The following is a 17326-nucleotide window of genomic DNA, read 5'->3' as shown; positions in this document are numbered from 1 at the left end:
CACAGCCAATTAGCGAGGTTTGTCACGCAAACAAAAGGGGGACTCGATTTAAGACCGGAATGGGAGGACTTCTTCACAATTCTGACAAATCGCCTGATGAAGCTGGCTGTACTCACCGGAGAATTGTAAATGTTGTGGGTGTACTCTCCTACACGCCGGTGTGCCAAAGCAGTAACTAATTGTCATCAAACCGCACAACTCGGCGTGGTGAAGTATGGTCATATAACGATATGACCCTCCCTGACGACCCGAACGGCGTGGGATTGTGGGGGTGGTCCTCATCCAGCAGTGGATTATCAAAGGCCTTACACAGTATTGTAGGGGGAAGGGGGGGGTGCAGAGGGATGTGCAGCCAGATCCGTTGTTGTACTGTACTTGTGTGGTGCTCCCACTGTGCCGATTTAAGAGAACTTAGTCAATCGCGCTGCCCCCCAACCTTCAAACACATTATGTCACCTAGCGGCTGGGGATATTTATAGCCATGAGCCTATGCTGCGACTATGTTTCACCCTCTCCTGTTAACCCATGTATTACCATGCAGACGTTATTGGCAAGATCACTCCATGAAAAATATACACCATGGGACCACTTTCAAAGCGCAAAGCAACGGCGTACACGAACCCAGAATCGAGCAACGCGTGAAACAGCATCTATTGGGCGTTGGATACACGCGATTGGTAAACTGATGTCACGTGCTTTAAGATGCAAACAATATTTCTTTTTTTGATAAGGTCACGGCAGATTAAATTGCCTCTGGCGTTACGTGCGGGTTGTTTACGGTTTCATTATAAAGTGTACCGCGTACGATACAATAAAAAAAAGATAGTAAAATCATGCATATACGCACAAACTCGTTCTAACTATTTCCAATCCGAGCAGCGGTTGCCTTCGGAGGTGAATAATAAGTGAATAAATCAGCGATGATAAACGAGAGCGCTCTCGCCAGGCACGCTGGAGGAAGCAGCCTCCGCCGGCCGATAGAGCTAAGTCACAGACGCTTTTAACATTCTAATTAAAGCGTTAAATAATCCTTAACACGTTGATTTCCTGGCGATTCAACGGGTCCCGAGGCCTCTTTGCGTGACGCCGTTTGGTCCGCATTTGTGTTCAGTCTGACATGGTGAACGTGGATCGTTGAGCCGTAGAGGCGCGGTTTTTTAGCACCGTCTCAGAAACGTTTTCTGTCTATCCAAAAAAAAAACCGTGGCGGCAGTGCCACCTAATAAGAGCTCACCCCATCGGCCTGTGATGTCAACACGATAATAATAGTCACGCTCTTCATTTTACCCAATAGGACCTCACTCGAGAGTCTCAAGACTCGTTTTTCCGGGAAGGGTCGTGCCACACCGGGAATGTTTGGTCAACCCCACGAATATCGTGGAGTATTTGGCTGCACGTGGGGAGGAAACCGGAGTGTATACCGAGAGAATCCACCGTGCAAGCGAGGGGGTTAACATTGATTACTTTTTTGGCCGGTGCTGCCATCACCTGGCACCTGGTGTTTCCAGGCACTCGCCCAATGAAGTATGCATCGCGCCCAACAAACATGCTTAGCTTCGCGTGTGCTCGGACGAGATAGGCTGCAAGCAGGCTGATTTGCCCGTAAGCGTAAACCACACCTGTCCTCCTACTATTGTACGTTCAGTGGGAGCCTTTGTCTCAAGCTGAAATGTTATCAGCTTCACTCACCACCCCCACTTAAAAGCTATTAGAGCGGCTGCATGGTTTGGCAGCGGAGAGCAGTGCTGCAAAATCAATTCCATCGGGCTGTACGGTCACAAGGTGCTCCCCCCACCTTCGCCGACCTGCGCTGACCGGACCGGCGTGGCGAAGTATGGTCAGGTAACCCCCCACCGACCTCTCGCCCAGCGGGGCATCGACTCAAGGGGGCGCGCGTTATTTAACGATGCAGCACAATGCCACAGGTTGGTTTTCTTTGTCTCGGCATCTTTCATCTTAGGGCACCCCCTACATGAAATCAATTACAGTGCAGCTACATGAAATCACTCTGAATGGGAGTCTAAATAAAACATGAGCTGGTGCGGATGTTTTTTTTGTTGTTGTTATGAATTCTCAATATTTATTTATTATCTGACTTAATTCGGCTAGGATATGAGCAGAGTTGGGCAGGGGTGGGGGGGTGGGTGTCGCTTACGAAATATCGGCAGAAGCATCCGTTATACGTCGCCGTCGTCATCATCGTCAGCCCTTTCGCTTCGTATGATTTTCATTTCCAACAAAATCCATGCCGCGCGTGTTTGTCATCATCATCATCCCACGCTATTCCATGCTGGCTGGGTTTGGCGCAGTCGTTTAACCGGCTTGGGCTCGCGGTTGGAAAGTTGTGAGTTCAAACCCCGTCGCACATTATCCATATGTGCCGTGCACCGACGCCACCACCGGTGACGTGGACCCGGGCTGGAGGGCCCCAGGCACGGGGTTGCGAAGAGGGGGCGGGGCTGGGGGGACATTGTGCGGGGGTTCCCATTTCACGCCTTGGTACCAGTGCCGGATCGAGCTAGTGCGGGGCCTGTAGCATATGTTATAAAGGGGCCCTAAATTTAAAAAAAAAACATTATTATTAAGACGCAATTTTTTTACTTGCAGCGTAAAGTAATTGCATTTTTTTCATTTGCTATACAGCTAGATAATACGACAAATCTCTAACCTTAAACAACCCAGTCGTTCATAAAAGTTGAAGGCGGTATAGTACTATAGTAATAGAGCAAGTGCAGAATCACTGAACCTGAATTGATAGCTTGAAAGCATTTAGCGCGGGGCCCTTGAAAGCGCGGGGCCCGTAGCTACTACATATGTAGCTACTTTTGCTTCTACGATAATCCGGCACTCCTTGGTACCGAGGCCCCATGCGAACGACGTTTCACAGCTGCCCCCAAATATTCACTCCCCAACCCACCACGGCTGCCAGGCGCCGTCCCCCCGCCCCCCCCCCCCCCCCACAGTGGTGACATCGCTGATACGCCTTGAGAGTGACGCGCATCTCCCTGCCAGGGGGATAATAACAGCTTAGGAGCGGCGTCGACTCCATCATTGATATTGTTGTCATATTCATTATCACAGCCATTATCGCCAGAGTCATTTTCATCATCACAGTTATTGTTATCCTTGGCATCATTGTCATATTCATTATCACTGCCATCATCATCATCATAGTAATTTTTTCATCACTGTTATTGTCATTATTATCACTCACATCAGCATCATTGTCATATTCATTATCACTGCCATCATCATCATAGTAATTTTTATCATCACTGTTATTGTCATTATTATCACTCACATCAGCATCATTGTCATCTTCATTATCACTGTCATCATTATAATAGTCATGATTATCATCAATACCATTGTCGATTTAAAGCTTTCGTGACTGCAGTGATTCATTCTTGGTTCTGTCGGTAAAGTCACGTTGAAGGGAAACAATAAAATAATAAAATATATAAAACAATAAAATTCTCACGACGTTTCGACTGTAACACAAACAGTCATCACCTGATGATGACTGTGTTACAGTCGAAACGTCACGTGATGATGACTGTGTTACAGTCGAAACGTCGTGAGAATTTTATTATTTTATATGTAACACAAAGGGTCATCATAGGTGATGACCGTTTGTGTTACAGTCGAAACGTCGTGAGAATTTTATTGTTTTATATGTTATTATTTTGTTTCCCTTCAACGTGACTTTACCGAAAGAGCCAAGACTATAATATAATACCATTGTCATTAAAATGTTCATTCATCTCTTCATCAACATCATCCTCATAATTGTAATCACTATCATAACTTGTATCATAGACGTCATTATTATCATCATCATCCAATAAGGCATCTATCAATCATTAAACATCATGTACGATATGAAATTTACAACACAAATTTTACTTCCCTACCTCCTGAAACACGATTACAAATGTATTAGATTACGGATCATTCACGTGTCTTATGATGATTATAATAATAATAAAAATAGAAGCCATTTGTAAATCCACAGATTGGATTCAGGCCTCCACCACCCCCTGTCGGTCATAGGGGTTGGCTGGCCAGACTTTCACGCTGGCCAGTGTGGGGTTGGTAGAGGGAGGCTCTCACAACCGGTTCAAAATCGCTCGCCACTGATGTTAGCCGTGGCCTGCAATTGAGCTCGGGTTACCCGGCTTCAAAACAAATGCACGCGTCCAACGTGAGTATAAGCGCTCTTACCATGTAGGGAAAAAAATGTAAAAGAATAATAAGGGAAGACCGGACAAAGACATAGAATTTGTATTCGAGTCAGTACGGTCTTAAAATGCTGCAATGGCTAGCGCAATTAGGATTGGCCATGATCATTCCCGTATAAATACGTCTGTGCAAAAGAGCTTCATAGCTCATCGGATTCCTCCAGTCAAAATAAAGATTCTGATTCTGAGATAGGTACACGTCCTCGGCTTCGTTTTTAAGTTGGGAAGGAATTCGATTTTTACAGGTGCAAGGGAAATACTGAATGAATAAACGAATGTAAAAACCTAAAAATGTGCAATGGAGATGGTGGCTGAGAGATGCGTGTGATTTGTGTCATGTGTGTGTGTTTTGAATGGTACATGTGTGATGTGTGTGCGTGTGCATTGGTTGCGTATGTTGTGTGTGTGCGTGTTGTCTGGACCGCTGCTTAAAAGTGGAAGCGTTGAGATGGTGAGTGTTGCTCTGCATGTTTCACCATACCACGTGGACCCATGTGATTTTACCGCACACATCACCGTGATGTCACCACACACATCACGGTGATCTGATCACACACATCACGGAGATCTGACCACACACATCACCGTGATGTCACCACACACATCACAGAGATCTGACCACACACATCACGGTGATCTGACCAAACACATCACAGAGATCTGACCAAACACATCACAGAGATCTGACCACACACATCACAGTGATCTGAATCACACACATCACAGAGATCTGACCAAACACATCACAGAGATCTGACCACACACATCACAGTGATCTGATCACACATCACAGTGATCTGACCAAACACATCACAGAGATCTGACCACACACATCACCGTGATGTCACCACACATCACAGTGATCTGACCACACACATCACAGTGATCTGATCACACATCACAGAGATCTGACCACACACATCACAGAGATCTGACCACACACATCACAGTGATCTGACCACACACATCACGGTGATCTGACCGCACACATCACGGTGATCTGACCGCACACATCGCGGTGATCTGACCACACATCGCGGTGATCTGACCACACACATCACAGTGATCTGACCACACACATCACGGTGATCTGACCACACACATCACAGTGATCTGACCACACACATCACAGTGATCTGACCACACACATCACAGTGATCTGATCACACACATCACAGTGATCTGACCACACACATCACGGTGATCTGACCGCACACATCACGGTGATCTGACCACACATCACAGTGATCTGACCACACACATCGTGGTGATCTGACCACACAAATCACAGAGATCTGACCACACACATCACGGTGATCTGACCACACACATCACCGTGATGTCACCACACACATCACGGTGATCTCACCGCACACATCACGGTGATCTGATCACACATCACCGTGATGTCACCACACACATCACGGTGATCTGATCACACATCACAGAGATCTGACCAAACACATCACAGAGATCTGACCACACACAAATCACAGTGATCTGATCACACATCGCGGTGATCTGACCACACACATCACAGTGATCTGACCACACACATCACAGTGATCTGACCACACACATCACAGAGATCTGACCACACACATCACAGTGATCTGACCACACATCACAGTGATCTGACCACACATCACGGTGATCTGACCACACACATCACAGAGATCTGACCACACACATCACAGAGATCTGACCACACACATCACCGTGATGTCACCACACACATCACAGAGATCTGACCACACACATCACCGTGATGTCACCACACACATCACAGTGATCTGACCACACATCACGTTGATCTGATCGCACACATCGCAGAGTAGTCGCCAATCAAATCCAATACTCGGAAGGCGCCTGAACTCGTCGGATCTTCGAAGCCGCAAGCTAAGCGGGCAGCAGCTACGATGCACAATGCAGGTGGTTACAGGCTGCGGTGGGCGACGTGTACGGTCGAGGCCAATGCAGAAACGTCTGTTGCTGCGCTGCACTTTTCTGCGAGCGCGTTCATTTTCTCCCCGCCTTCACCGAGGTGGAGCGTCGTGTGCATCGCGAGAACATGATAGACGGCATGGCCCGAGGGAGGCCTTCATTCGGCGGTGGATAGATCACGGCTGCGGCCGCTGCTGATGCACGCACGACGGGCGCGCCGTGCAATCGGGGCGCGTGCGTTTTTGCAGCGCCCTGCAAAGCGCGAATTGCTCGGGATTGTCGCTGTTGACGCGGACCGCACAGCCGGTCTCTGTGCGTGCCCCCCCCCCCCCCCAACCAGAGCGTGGGTGAATGGCCTCCTCGGGTGTGCGACGAGGAAGGGGGAGGGTGGAACTGGACTGGACAGTGGGTAAGGAGTTGCGGCTGGAGGAAGAGGAGGATGGGATGAGGGCAGGGCTGTGCGGGGTTGCCAGGGTTCACGGTGACGGAAATAGCACAGACAATCGGATGTAGGACGAGAGCCGCCCAAAGCCCCGCAGCTCTCGTTTACCCTCGCGACGGAGGGCTTGTGTGTGTCCGCGCGTGTGTGTGCGCGTGTCGGTGTCTGGGGAGCGGTGGTGTAGCGGTTAGCACTCTGCGCTACGAACTTGGCGACCGGATTTCGATTCCCGCTCACGGCCAACACCAGTGACAATTATCTGAACCGGTCCTGGGCCTCCCCTAGGTTGATTCAGCCTCAAGTTAGTACCTGGTGTGGTGTGTAAAATCATCGCCAATGGGGAGACAAAGGCGGTCGGGCGTTGTGCTGGCCACCCACCCCCTCATGTGCCTTCATAGGTGCTCGCTAGCAGCACTTGCCCCAACAGTCTGTTAAGGCTATACGGGGGATCTTTGTCTTCGTGTGTGTGTGTGTGCGAGATGGAAGGATGTGGTACGAGAGGATATGGAGCGGAGGAGACCTGCCAATGACTAGTACCAGCAGTGTCAAGATCGGCCTTTGTGGAGAAGGCTCGTGAAGGATGCTGCTGGGCAGTTGGTGGGCAGAGGAGCGACACAACAAACGGCGGAGCGCCGGATGGCACAGTCGGGGGCGCAGCTGGCGTATCTGCCAGTCATCTCAGTCAGTCACCCATGGCACTTGGGTCTATCCCGTGGCCTCCTGCCAGCGAGCGTTCGACACTTCACGTGGGATTAAATCGCGCAGAGCCTGGCACAGGCATCGCGGTGACATTACCGGCGCTTAGTGGCGGATGGCTACTGCTGTTGTTGTGCCAGTGCAAGGTGGGATATTTGTCAGCCCTACATGGATCACCACGCTCCTCGTGTCCGCCTGGACTAGAAAATGCAGAAAAGCCATTTTCTCCGTCCACGTGGGGAAACTGTAAATGCGTAACTCACCGCTTTGTTCCCGTGCTTCGCATTCAATTATTTGGTTCCACTTCGGTGGTGACACTGAAGTAGACCCGAAGATCTATTTTGAGATTGAAATTGTTCATGCAAAAACAGCCCGAAAATTCGGACGATAATCTAAGCCGCAGATTGTCTGAAATAATTAATAATAAAGGTTTTTGGGTTAGATCGCGTAAGTGCTGAGATTGTAAATGTTGTGGATTTACTCTTCAACACACCGGTGGGCTCAAGTAGTAACTATTTGTTCGTTTTGTTTACGTGACAAATCCCTGACTGATTGGCCGTGCCGGGTGGTGGAGGGTTTTGACGCATTTATACTTTCGCGATCTAACCCAACAAGCTTTATATTCTTAGCTCTTTCGGTAAAGTCACGTTGTTGGGAAACAACAAAATAATAAAAAATATATAAAACAATAAAAATTCTCACGACGTTTCGACCATAACACAAACGGTCGTCATCAAGTGTGTCGGTCCGCATTAATGTATTTATTTTTAAGCGCCGTTTTTATTTATTTATAAAAACGTCAGCGCCACGCGCAGCGATTTGGCAGTTTATTTAGAAGGACTAGTCCATCTATGTTCTGAAAAGAGGAGGGGGGAGACGAAAAATTAATGTATGCTTTCTGAAAGCCACTGAACAATCAATTAAGACCTGAAATGGTTTATCAAATCTTTCCAATGATTGCTAAGCCAAAATCCATCTTCTCGGTTGAAATTGTCTCTGTGCTTGTATATGTGGATAGCCTCATGAACGAATCTCTCATGGTAGCCAGATGGCTTACAAAGAACCTCTGTCTTGGAAAAGTCAATGTCATGTGAGCCTACTGAATTATAACAATGATCTGCCACGGCCGAGGTGTTGGTCCTACCGTGTTTAAGGTCTGCTTTGTGTTCACGAATGCGGTCGGAGACATGGCGTTTGGTTTCTCCAATGTAACTACTACCACAGAGGCAACTTAGTTTGTAGATACCAGGGTACTGTATGTCCGGAATCACATCTTTTACAGACGGAACCAGTCACAGATTTTATGTAATGTGTTGAAACGGACCTGGATCTTGTGTTTATTCAAGATTTTGGAGATCTTTTTTGTGATCCCCGCAATGTAGGGTAAAGTGATGGTTTTGAAAGGCTCCTCAAGAGGGTCCTTCTTCATGGTTTGAGTGATAGCTTTGCGGTCACATGACATTGACTTTTCCAAGATAGAGGTTCTTTGTAAGCCATCTGGCTACCATGAGAGATTCGTTCATGAGGCTATCCACATATACAAGCACAGAGACAATTTCAACCAAGAAGATGGATTCTGGCTTAGCAATCATTGGAAAGATTTGAAGAACCATTTCAGGTCTTAATTGATTGTTCAGTGGCTTTCAGACAGCATACATTAATTTTTCGTCTCCCCCCTCCTCTTTTCAGAACATAGATGGACTAGTCCTTCTGAATAAACTGCCAAATCGCTGCGCGTGGCGCTGACGTTTTTTTATAAATAAATAAAAACGGCGCTTAAAAATAAATAAATTATTGCAAACCGACACACCTGATGACGACCGTTTGTGTTATGGTCGAAACGTCGTGAGAATTTTTATTGTTTTTTATATATATTTTATTATTTTGTTGTTTCCCTTCAACGTGACTTTACCGAAAGAGCTAAGAATGTGAATTACTGCAGTCACGAAAGCTTTAAATCAAAATCCAACAATCTTTATTATGAATAATATTGGTCGCGAAAGCCTACGTGTTAAACTGTTTGATAGAAGTCTGCCTGAATGTTTTTTTGTTATTTGCGAGTGCATTTCCCATCTTGAAATCCTTGCATTGGGCCCTTGCCCTTATGAATGTATTGTTAAGTAGTTTGTTTCAATGATCCATCATCATCAGCGTCATCATTTATAATGTACTAGCTTTACTACCCGGCTTTGCCCGGGACATGGATTCACCACGCCCGGCCGCCTTTGTCTCCCCAGTGGCGATGTGCACACACCACAGCAGTTACTCGTTTGATGCTGAGTCGACCTAGGGGAGGCCCAGAAGCGGTTGAAATAATCGTCACCGGTGGTGGCCGTGAGCGGGAATCGAACTCGGGTCGCCAGGTTCGCAGCGCGGCGCGCGAACCACTACACTACAATGCGTTACGCTTCCACACACACACAGACAGACACACACACACAGACACATACACAGCGCGCTAACCACTACACACCAATGCGTTACGCTTCCACACACACACAGACAGACACACACACACAGACAGACACATACACAGCACGCTAACCACTACACACCAATGCGTTACGCTTCCACACACACACAGACAGACACACACACACAGACAGACACATACACAGCGCGCTAACCACTACACTACTTTTTTTCGATTTAAAGCTTTCGTGACTGCAATGATTCATCTTCTTTGGTTCTTTCGGTAAAGTCACGTAGAATGAGAATAAAATAATAAATTGATAGATTATTGTGTTATTTTATTTTATCAATTTATTATTTTATTCTCATTCTACGTGACTTTACCGAAAGAACCAAAGAAGACACTACACTACAATGCGTTACGCTTCCACATGCACGGGTCACGTGACAGATTTGACGTCACAGCTCACTTGCCGTGCAAAAATCTATGCATTATTGAGTTCCCCCCCCCAAAACAAAAGTGTCTTTTCATAATTTGTGCATGGTGTGCAGTGTGGAAAGTACCCACATGGCAAATTTCCAGTTTGTTGCATGTCGGGAAGTACGCTAAACATTTTGAACAGACACACATATTCACAACTTTGCCTTTTATATATATGGAGATACCACTCATCCCACACAGTATGTCTCGAGGCGCCATAACAAAGTGGTATTAAACTAAACTTTGTTTATTTTGTGTTTGTTTATTTTACCAGGTAACGCCCATTGAGCGAGATAGTATTTTTCAAAAGCGCCTGGCCACAAATGATAGCCCAACGATGTAGCTTATCATGTAGAAATTCTGCCACTTTCTATACGTGGGGAGAAAAACCAGAGGACCTTAAGAAAAATCCACGCGTCCACGGGGAGAACATGCAAACTCCAGATATACAGCAGGTGTCAGGGTCAGGATCAAAACCCACGATTTCCTGCATACCAGTCGAGGTATTTAACGCTCTGCCACTGTGGTATTTGTGGCCTGGTTAGCCTGGGTGACAAATGCCTGTGTTGGAGCATCTGAGCATCCCTTCTGAGAGGCTTTAAGCCTTGGGTTCTAATGATGTTTTTTGTAGAAGGATTCTCACATTTTATTGTTCACGGCTCTTTATCAATCCGCAATCTATCCACTCCTGGATGAAAGCCTCCCCATGCCACGTCAGTCACGGGGGTTATTTGACCATACTTCACCACGTTGGTCATGAGGATTGGCGAAGAGGGGAGCGCTCCAGAACTGGTTCGGATATCACCCGGCACTGGTGCTATCTGTCGCCCCGGAATTGAACTCAGGCAGTCAGGTTTATAGTTCATGTCTGAACCAGCTTTATATATCAGCCATTCTAATACCTGTGGCTTGAAAAAAAAATCGTATAAATTACGCCACAATGTGTGTGAAATATTCACAGTTTAAATCCCTTCCGCAAAGACTCCCGATTTAGTCGAGCGCTTGTTACCTGGATTTCTGTCTTGTTATCAAGTTTAAATTGATTCCTATTGACCAGGTGAGAACTCAAGAATAGACCACGATGGGGTGTCTCATTTACAAGAGTGACTTTAAATGGGTCACCAAAACGAGAACAAAAACGTACAAATTAGGTATCGCGATGAAGCAAATAGAAACCGGCGCAAAAACAACAGCATCATCAGGAGACGTGTCCGGATAGTCTCTCTTTAACCCACGTGTGATCACATCGCATTATGAGTGTTCAATGAAAGGTCTTAAAGTTACCTGGATTTTCGGAATTGTATAAAACTAATCGCAACTCTCAACAAAAACAAAAACGAGAGAAATGGAAGGATAATTTAGGATCATCTACATTGAGGGAAAAAAGTATTTTATCCCCTGCTGATTTTGTACGTTTGCCCACTGACAAAGAAATGATCAGTCTATAATTTTAATGGTAGGTTTATTTGAACAGTGAGAGACAGAATAACAACAAAAAAATCCAGAAAAACGCATGTCAAAAATGTTATGAATTGATTTGCATTTTAATGAGGGAAATAAGTATTTGACCCCTCTGCAAAAAAATACTTAGTACTTGGTGGCAAAACCCTTGTTGGCAATCACAGAGGTCAGACGTTTCTTGTAGTTGGCCACCAGGTTTGCACACATCTCAGGAGGGATTTTGTCCCACTCCTCTTTGCAGATCTTCTCCAAGTCATTAAGGTTTTGAGGCTGACGTTTGGCAACTCGAACCTTCAGCTCCCTCCACAGATTGTCTATGGGATTAAGGTCTGGAGACTGGCTAGGCCACTCCAGGACCTTAATGTGCTTCTTCTTGAGCCACTCCTTTGTTGCCTTGGCCGTATGTTTTGGGTCATTGTCATGCTGGAATACCCATCCACGACCACTTTTCAATGCCCTGGCTGAGGGAAGGAGGTTCTCACTCAAGATTTGACGGTACATGGCCCCCTCCATCATCCCTTTGATGCGGTGAAGTTGTCCTGTCCCCTTATCAGAAAAACACCCCCAAAGCATGTTTCCACCTCTATGTTTGATGGTGGGGATGGTGTTCTTGGGGTCATAGGCAGCATTCCTCCTCCTCCAAACACGTTGTGTTGAGTTGATGCCAAAGAGCTCCATTTTGATCTCATCTGACCACAACATTTTCACCCAGCTGTCCTCTGACTCATTCAGATGTTCATTGGCAAACTTCAGACGGGCATGTATATGTGCTTTCTTGAGCAGGGGGACCTTGCGGGCACTGCAGGATTTCCGTCCTTCAAGGCGTAGTGTGTTACCAATTGTTTACTTGGTGACTATGGTCCCAGCTGCCTTAAGATCATTGACAAGATCCTCTCGTGTAGTTCTGGGCTGATTCCTCACCGTTCTCATGATCATTGCAACTCCATGAGGTGAGATCTTGCATGGAGCCCCAGGCCGAGGGAGATTGACAGTTCTTTTGTGTTTCTTCCATTTGTGAATAATCGCACCAACTGTTGTCACCTTCTCACCAAGCTGCTTGGCAATGGTCTTGTAGCTCATTCCAGCCTTGTGTAGGTCTACAATCTTGTCCCTGACATCCTTGGAGAGCTCTTTGGTCTTGGCCATGGTGGAGAGTTTGGAATCTGATTGATTGATTGCTTCTGTGGACAGGTGTCTTTTATACAGGTAACAAGCTGAGATTAGGAGCACTCCATTTAGGAGTGCTCCTAATCTCAGCTCGTTACCTGTATAAAAGACACCTGGGAGCCGGAAATTTTTCTGATTGAGAGGGGGTCAAATACTTATTTCCCTCATTAAAATGCAAATAAATGTATAACATTTTTGACATGCGTTTTTCTGGATTTTTTTGTAGTTATTCTGTCTCTCACTGTTCAAATAAACCTAACATTAAAATTATAGACTGATCATTTCTTTGTCAGTGGGCAAACGTACAAAATCAGCAGAGGGATCAAATACTTTTTTCCCTCACTGTAAAACCTCATTATAATGAAAGTAGCAATGTCATCATGTATACGCCACATAGAGCTCTTTGTAAACCTGTGGCGATATGAGGGTTTCGCGAAGCCGTGTCAGTCTGGACTACTGGACATCTGTGAAAAAGAGCTTCATAGCTCATCGGATTCCTCCAGTATAAATAAAGATTCTGATTCAGTCATAGTCAGTGTGGGGAGGTGAAGTGGGGGCCCAGGACCACGCCAGAGTGGCTGCCACGTGATGGTACATGCCCAAGGGCATGTCCACTGTGGAGATGGAGTAATGAAATGTTGTACTTTCGATCAGCATGTATGGTGCAAAAGAAGTTCAACATACATGCGTACAAAATCAGCTCAAACAAGGGTGCTCGATGGATCGTTGCATTGAGAGACCTGTCAGGATAGTGCTGAGGACTGGTTGATGGGCCTAACTGGACTGGCACGGAGCCATCACTTTTACACACCACTGGCAAAAAAAGAAATAAGATAAGCCAAACAAAATGATAATGTTTGAATTTTTTTGTCTGTAAATTTGTATCGATAGTTTTGAGGTCACAGCCTGATGTGTAGCGGCGGGAAATACCCACTTAATGATTTTTCTCCTTGTTTCAGTACCAAATATAAATAACCACGAATGGAAAATGTGAAACCTTTCAAAAATAATAATGCAGAGAAAGGGAGTTGAGAGTGGGAGAGTTGGGGTGGGGGGGAACTGGAGTCATGGTGTATACTTAAGCTTCCCGATGTTGATCTTAATTTACAAACGTCATCTCTGTTTATCTTGAAGCTGGCATTACACTCCTCCAAGTGCACTATGGTGGTTTCAAGTTTATTTACTTGAAATCGGTTGACAACTTAAAAGACCTGGAAAGTGTGCCTTAATTTCAAGAGCGACCCGGTTTAATATTTTGGAGTAATAATAATGTTAAAGGTGCAACTTTGAAATTGCTTCCTCCTGTCACTGCTTGCAGAAAGGCCTCTCGAGTCGAGGGACCTGCAAGAGGGTGGCAGTTACCCACACTTTACCCCACCGTACGTGACATGCCCATCAACTTACTGTAATGTACCCATTTAGACCGCCGGGTGCACAGAGGCGTTGAGGAACTCGGGGAGAGACTTGGCCACCATTGTTTCAAGTGCAGCACGGAAAAATGGGCTCGACCCGGTGACCTCTGGATAAGTCCAGTGTGATCACCATCACAGCACGGCAGTTCCGAAGTAATGTAGTAGCCATGGCATATTTAGTTTTTAGACTTGCCAGCTCTCATTACCTATTCCGCTGCAGCCAATATTGGGTCCTATTTGTAGTAAAAAAATACAGGTTTCCCTCGATTTACGCGGGTTCGGTTGGTGCAATTTTGCGTATATGTGGCTACCCTATTTTGACCCAAAATTCGCTATGTGCGGTTTGGATGTGGGACAACATTGTACAGTGGCGAAATGTGAACTATCTTGCCTGGTATACAGGAGATCATGGGTTCATAACCGACCCTGATGCCTGCTGTATATTTGGAGTTTGCGTGTTCTCCTCGTGGCCGCGTGGATTTTTATCCGGGTTCCCCGGGTTTTTCCTCCACATTTAGAAACATGCGTTCAGAGTATTTGTCCGCTAGACATTTCCACGTCATAAGCCACTTAATTGGGCTATCATTTTTGTCCAGTTCGCTTCTGATTAAGAGCGAAATAACTGAGTGGGCCTTGCCTGATCAAAGAAAAAATAGTTTTAGTGTGTGTACTATGTGTGCACTACTCGGCAGGCAGCTGTCTCCTCGTGTGATTTCGCTTTGTGCGCCCATTTCTTTTTGGAATGCATCTACTACCACCGCATAAAGCGAGGGAAAACTGTAATGGCCAGGAAAAGTCTCACTGAGGCTCGATGCTTTTTTCAGCAGGGTCCCCTGCATGAGGATGTTTTGGCCCATTCCATATCAGAGTGTTTCACTTCTTGTGGGTGCAGGCTGGAGCATCCAGAGAATGGCCCACCGCACATACTGGGAGGGGGTGACGTTCATCCATCCGCACAGATGCCTTCAGGAATCCCTTGATATAATGCAGTGCCACCTACTGGGCACCCTGCTGTGTGAACCTTTTCCCAGGCAATTCCCCATCCCAAGTACTAACCAGGCTCAAACTCTGCTTATCTTTCAAAATCTGATGAGGTTAGGTGCAATTGTCATAGATAAGATAAGATTTAAAAAAAACACAATTTTTAAATATATCAGTTTTATTAGAATGCTGCACGGGAATGCTTCGGAGGTGAGCCTAACCCGGACCACATTTCAGTCTCTGATGAAAATGTTACGTCGCGTACAGTACAACGTCGCATGTCCGACTCGCTGAGAGCCGAGTTCTAGGCGAACGTGTGAAAAGGTGAGGTACGCAAGCGTTCGTACTAAATGACAGTTTCACCGTGCACAAATACTGCACCGGGTGTTTTTGGCAGTTCATTGATAAGGCCGGATATGTGTGACGTTGCACCGTATTGGACTTGCACGTCCGGGCCACCGCATCTGTGGTGCGTCGTCGCGGTGACGTCACTTACCCGCACTCGGCATGATTGTATCTATGTGTGTGTGTGTATCTGTCGCCACTAACCATCAGTCACATGTGTACATGAGCAGCAGCTATCGAGGTCGTCTTGGACAAGGCTTGAGAGACCAGCGTGTGGCTATACGGGCATTGTGGCACGCCGACTTGGCACCATGTGGCTTTGCGTGCCACCCCGACATGTGACCACAGGGCACAGCTGTCCCTTACGGCGGAACGGACACGAGGTGGAATGGGAAGGCTAATTGATCTGGATAGAAGTGGCGATCGCGAGATTGATTGGCAGGGAAGTAGACGGTTGAGAGCGAATGCGGGAATAAGACGAAGCTGTATTCATCCCCATTGGGGGGAGTGGGAGCCTGGGTTCAGGAGCTAGAAAAGCTGGCGACGTGGCGTTGTGGGGGTCCGCATTGTGTGGCATTTGAAAAGCAAACGGCCGAGTTTATAACTGTGTAGCGTTGAGTGTGGAGAAGCCATTAGGTGGCGTCTGGGCTCTCCGGTTGGACTGTCTTCATACCTCCCGCCGAAGTGCGTGTTAGGTAATGATGCGAGTGATGGATCGCGCTCTATCGCCCGTCACACTTAGACTCTCGTCGACTCACACGGAGAGACCCAGAGACTCTGCAGCAGGGACGTGCGGTCAGGGGAGGCAGAGCCTCACCTGTTATACTCCAATGAAAGTAGCTGTTACGAAAAGTAAAAAAAAAGAATGATCAAATAAAATAAATATTAAGATTTTTCCACTGATCTGTGTTATAAATGTCATTTCTGTACGATACCAATCATTTTTATAGTCAAAATAGCCAAATTTGCGGAGCTCCACTGCAAATACAGAGAGAGACGAGAGGTGAGGCAGCGACACGCTCAGCCTCGCCTCTAATTGCGCAACCCCTCAGTAACTGGATGGAGCACGGGCAATAAACGCATGCCTGTTACTATCTCTCTGTGTCACCAATGTAATGTTTGTAGACCCCTTCATTTCATGTCCTCGCCTTCCATACTCCAGGTAACTTATTTCACGTATCTGTATAAAGATATTTAGGCTCGCTGGTCTCGTCATGAAACTGCAATGAAAAAGCACCAGGGGAGGCAGCTATCACATCTGCCTCACTGAGGGGGGCGTGTATAACACGCGTGTATAACACGCCCCCCTCCGTGAGGCCACGCCCCCCCTCCCTTCAGTGTGTGAATCTGGCATTTGGCACGAGCCAGTGCCTCCCCAGCCATTGACCTCACCGCACGTCACTGCTCTGCAGAGAAACCCGTGCTATACAATACAGCGTGATGCGAGCGGGAATGGGTCGCATAACAGTCGCAGATATGAAAGTCGCGAACGAGGTGACCTCACTGGCCCACGCGTGGCTCTAACACAGTGGTCGAGTCCTTGGGAGAACCCGGGGCAGTTTCTTTGTTGAATCTTCACTACTTGTCTTGTTCCGGGACATCACAGGCTGGCCACTTGCTATCGAGGTATTTTTCCAGCTGGCAGAAGTATTGAGGAATAGGTCAAGAAGGGTTCCTTACGTGTTAAATTAAAGTCGTTCACTGTGAGTGTTGGACTCCACCAAGGGTGTGTCTTGTCTCCACTTCT

Source organism: Petromyzon marinus, chromosome 5 (genome assembly GCF_048934315.1).
Source record: "Petromyzon marinus isolate PM22_M1 ecotype Great Lakes invasive population chromosome 5, UKy_Petmar_22M1.pri1.0, whole genome shotgun sequence".
Lineage (NCBI taxonomy): Eukaryota > Metazoa > Chordata > Hyperoartia > Petromyzontiformes > Petromyzontidae > Petromyzon > Petromyzon marinus.
The sequence above is the reverse complement of the archived record's forward strand: the minus strand, read 5'-3'. Positions refer to the sequence as shown.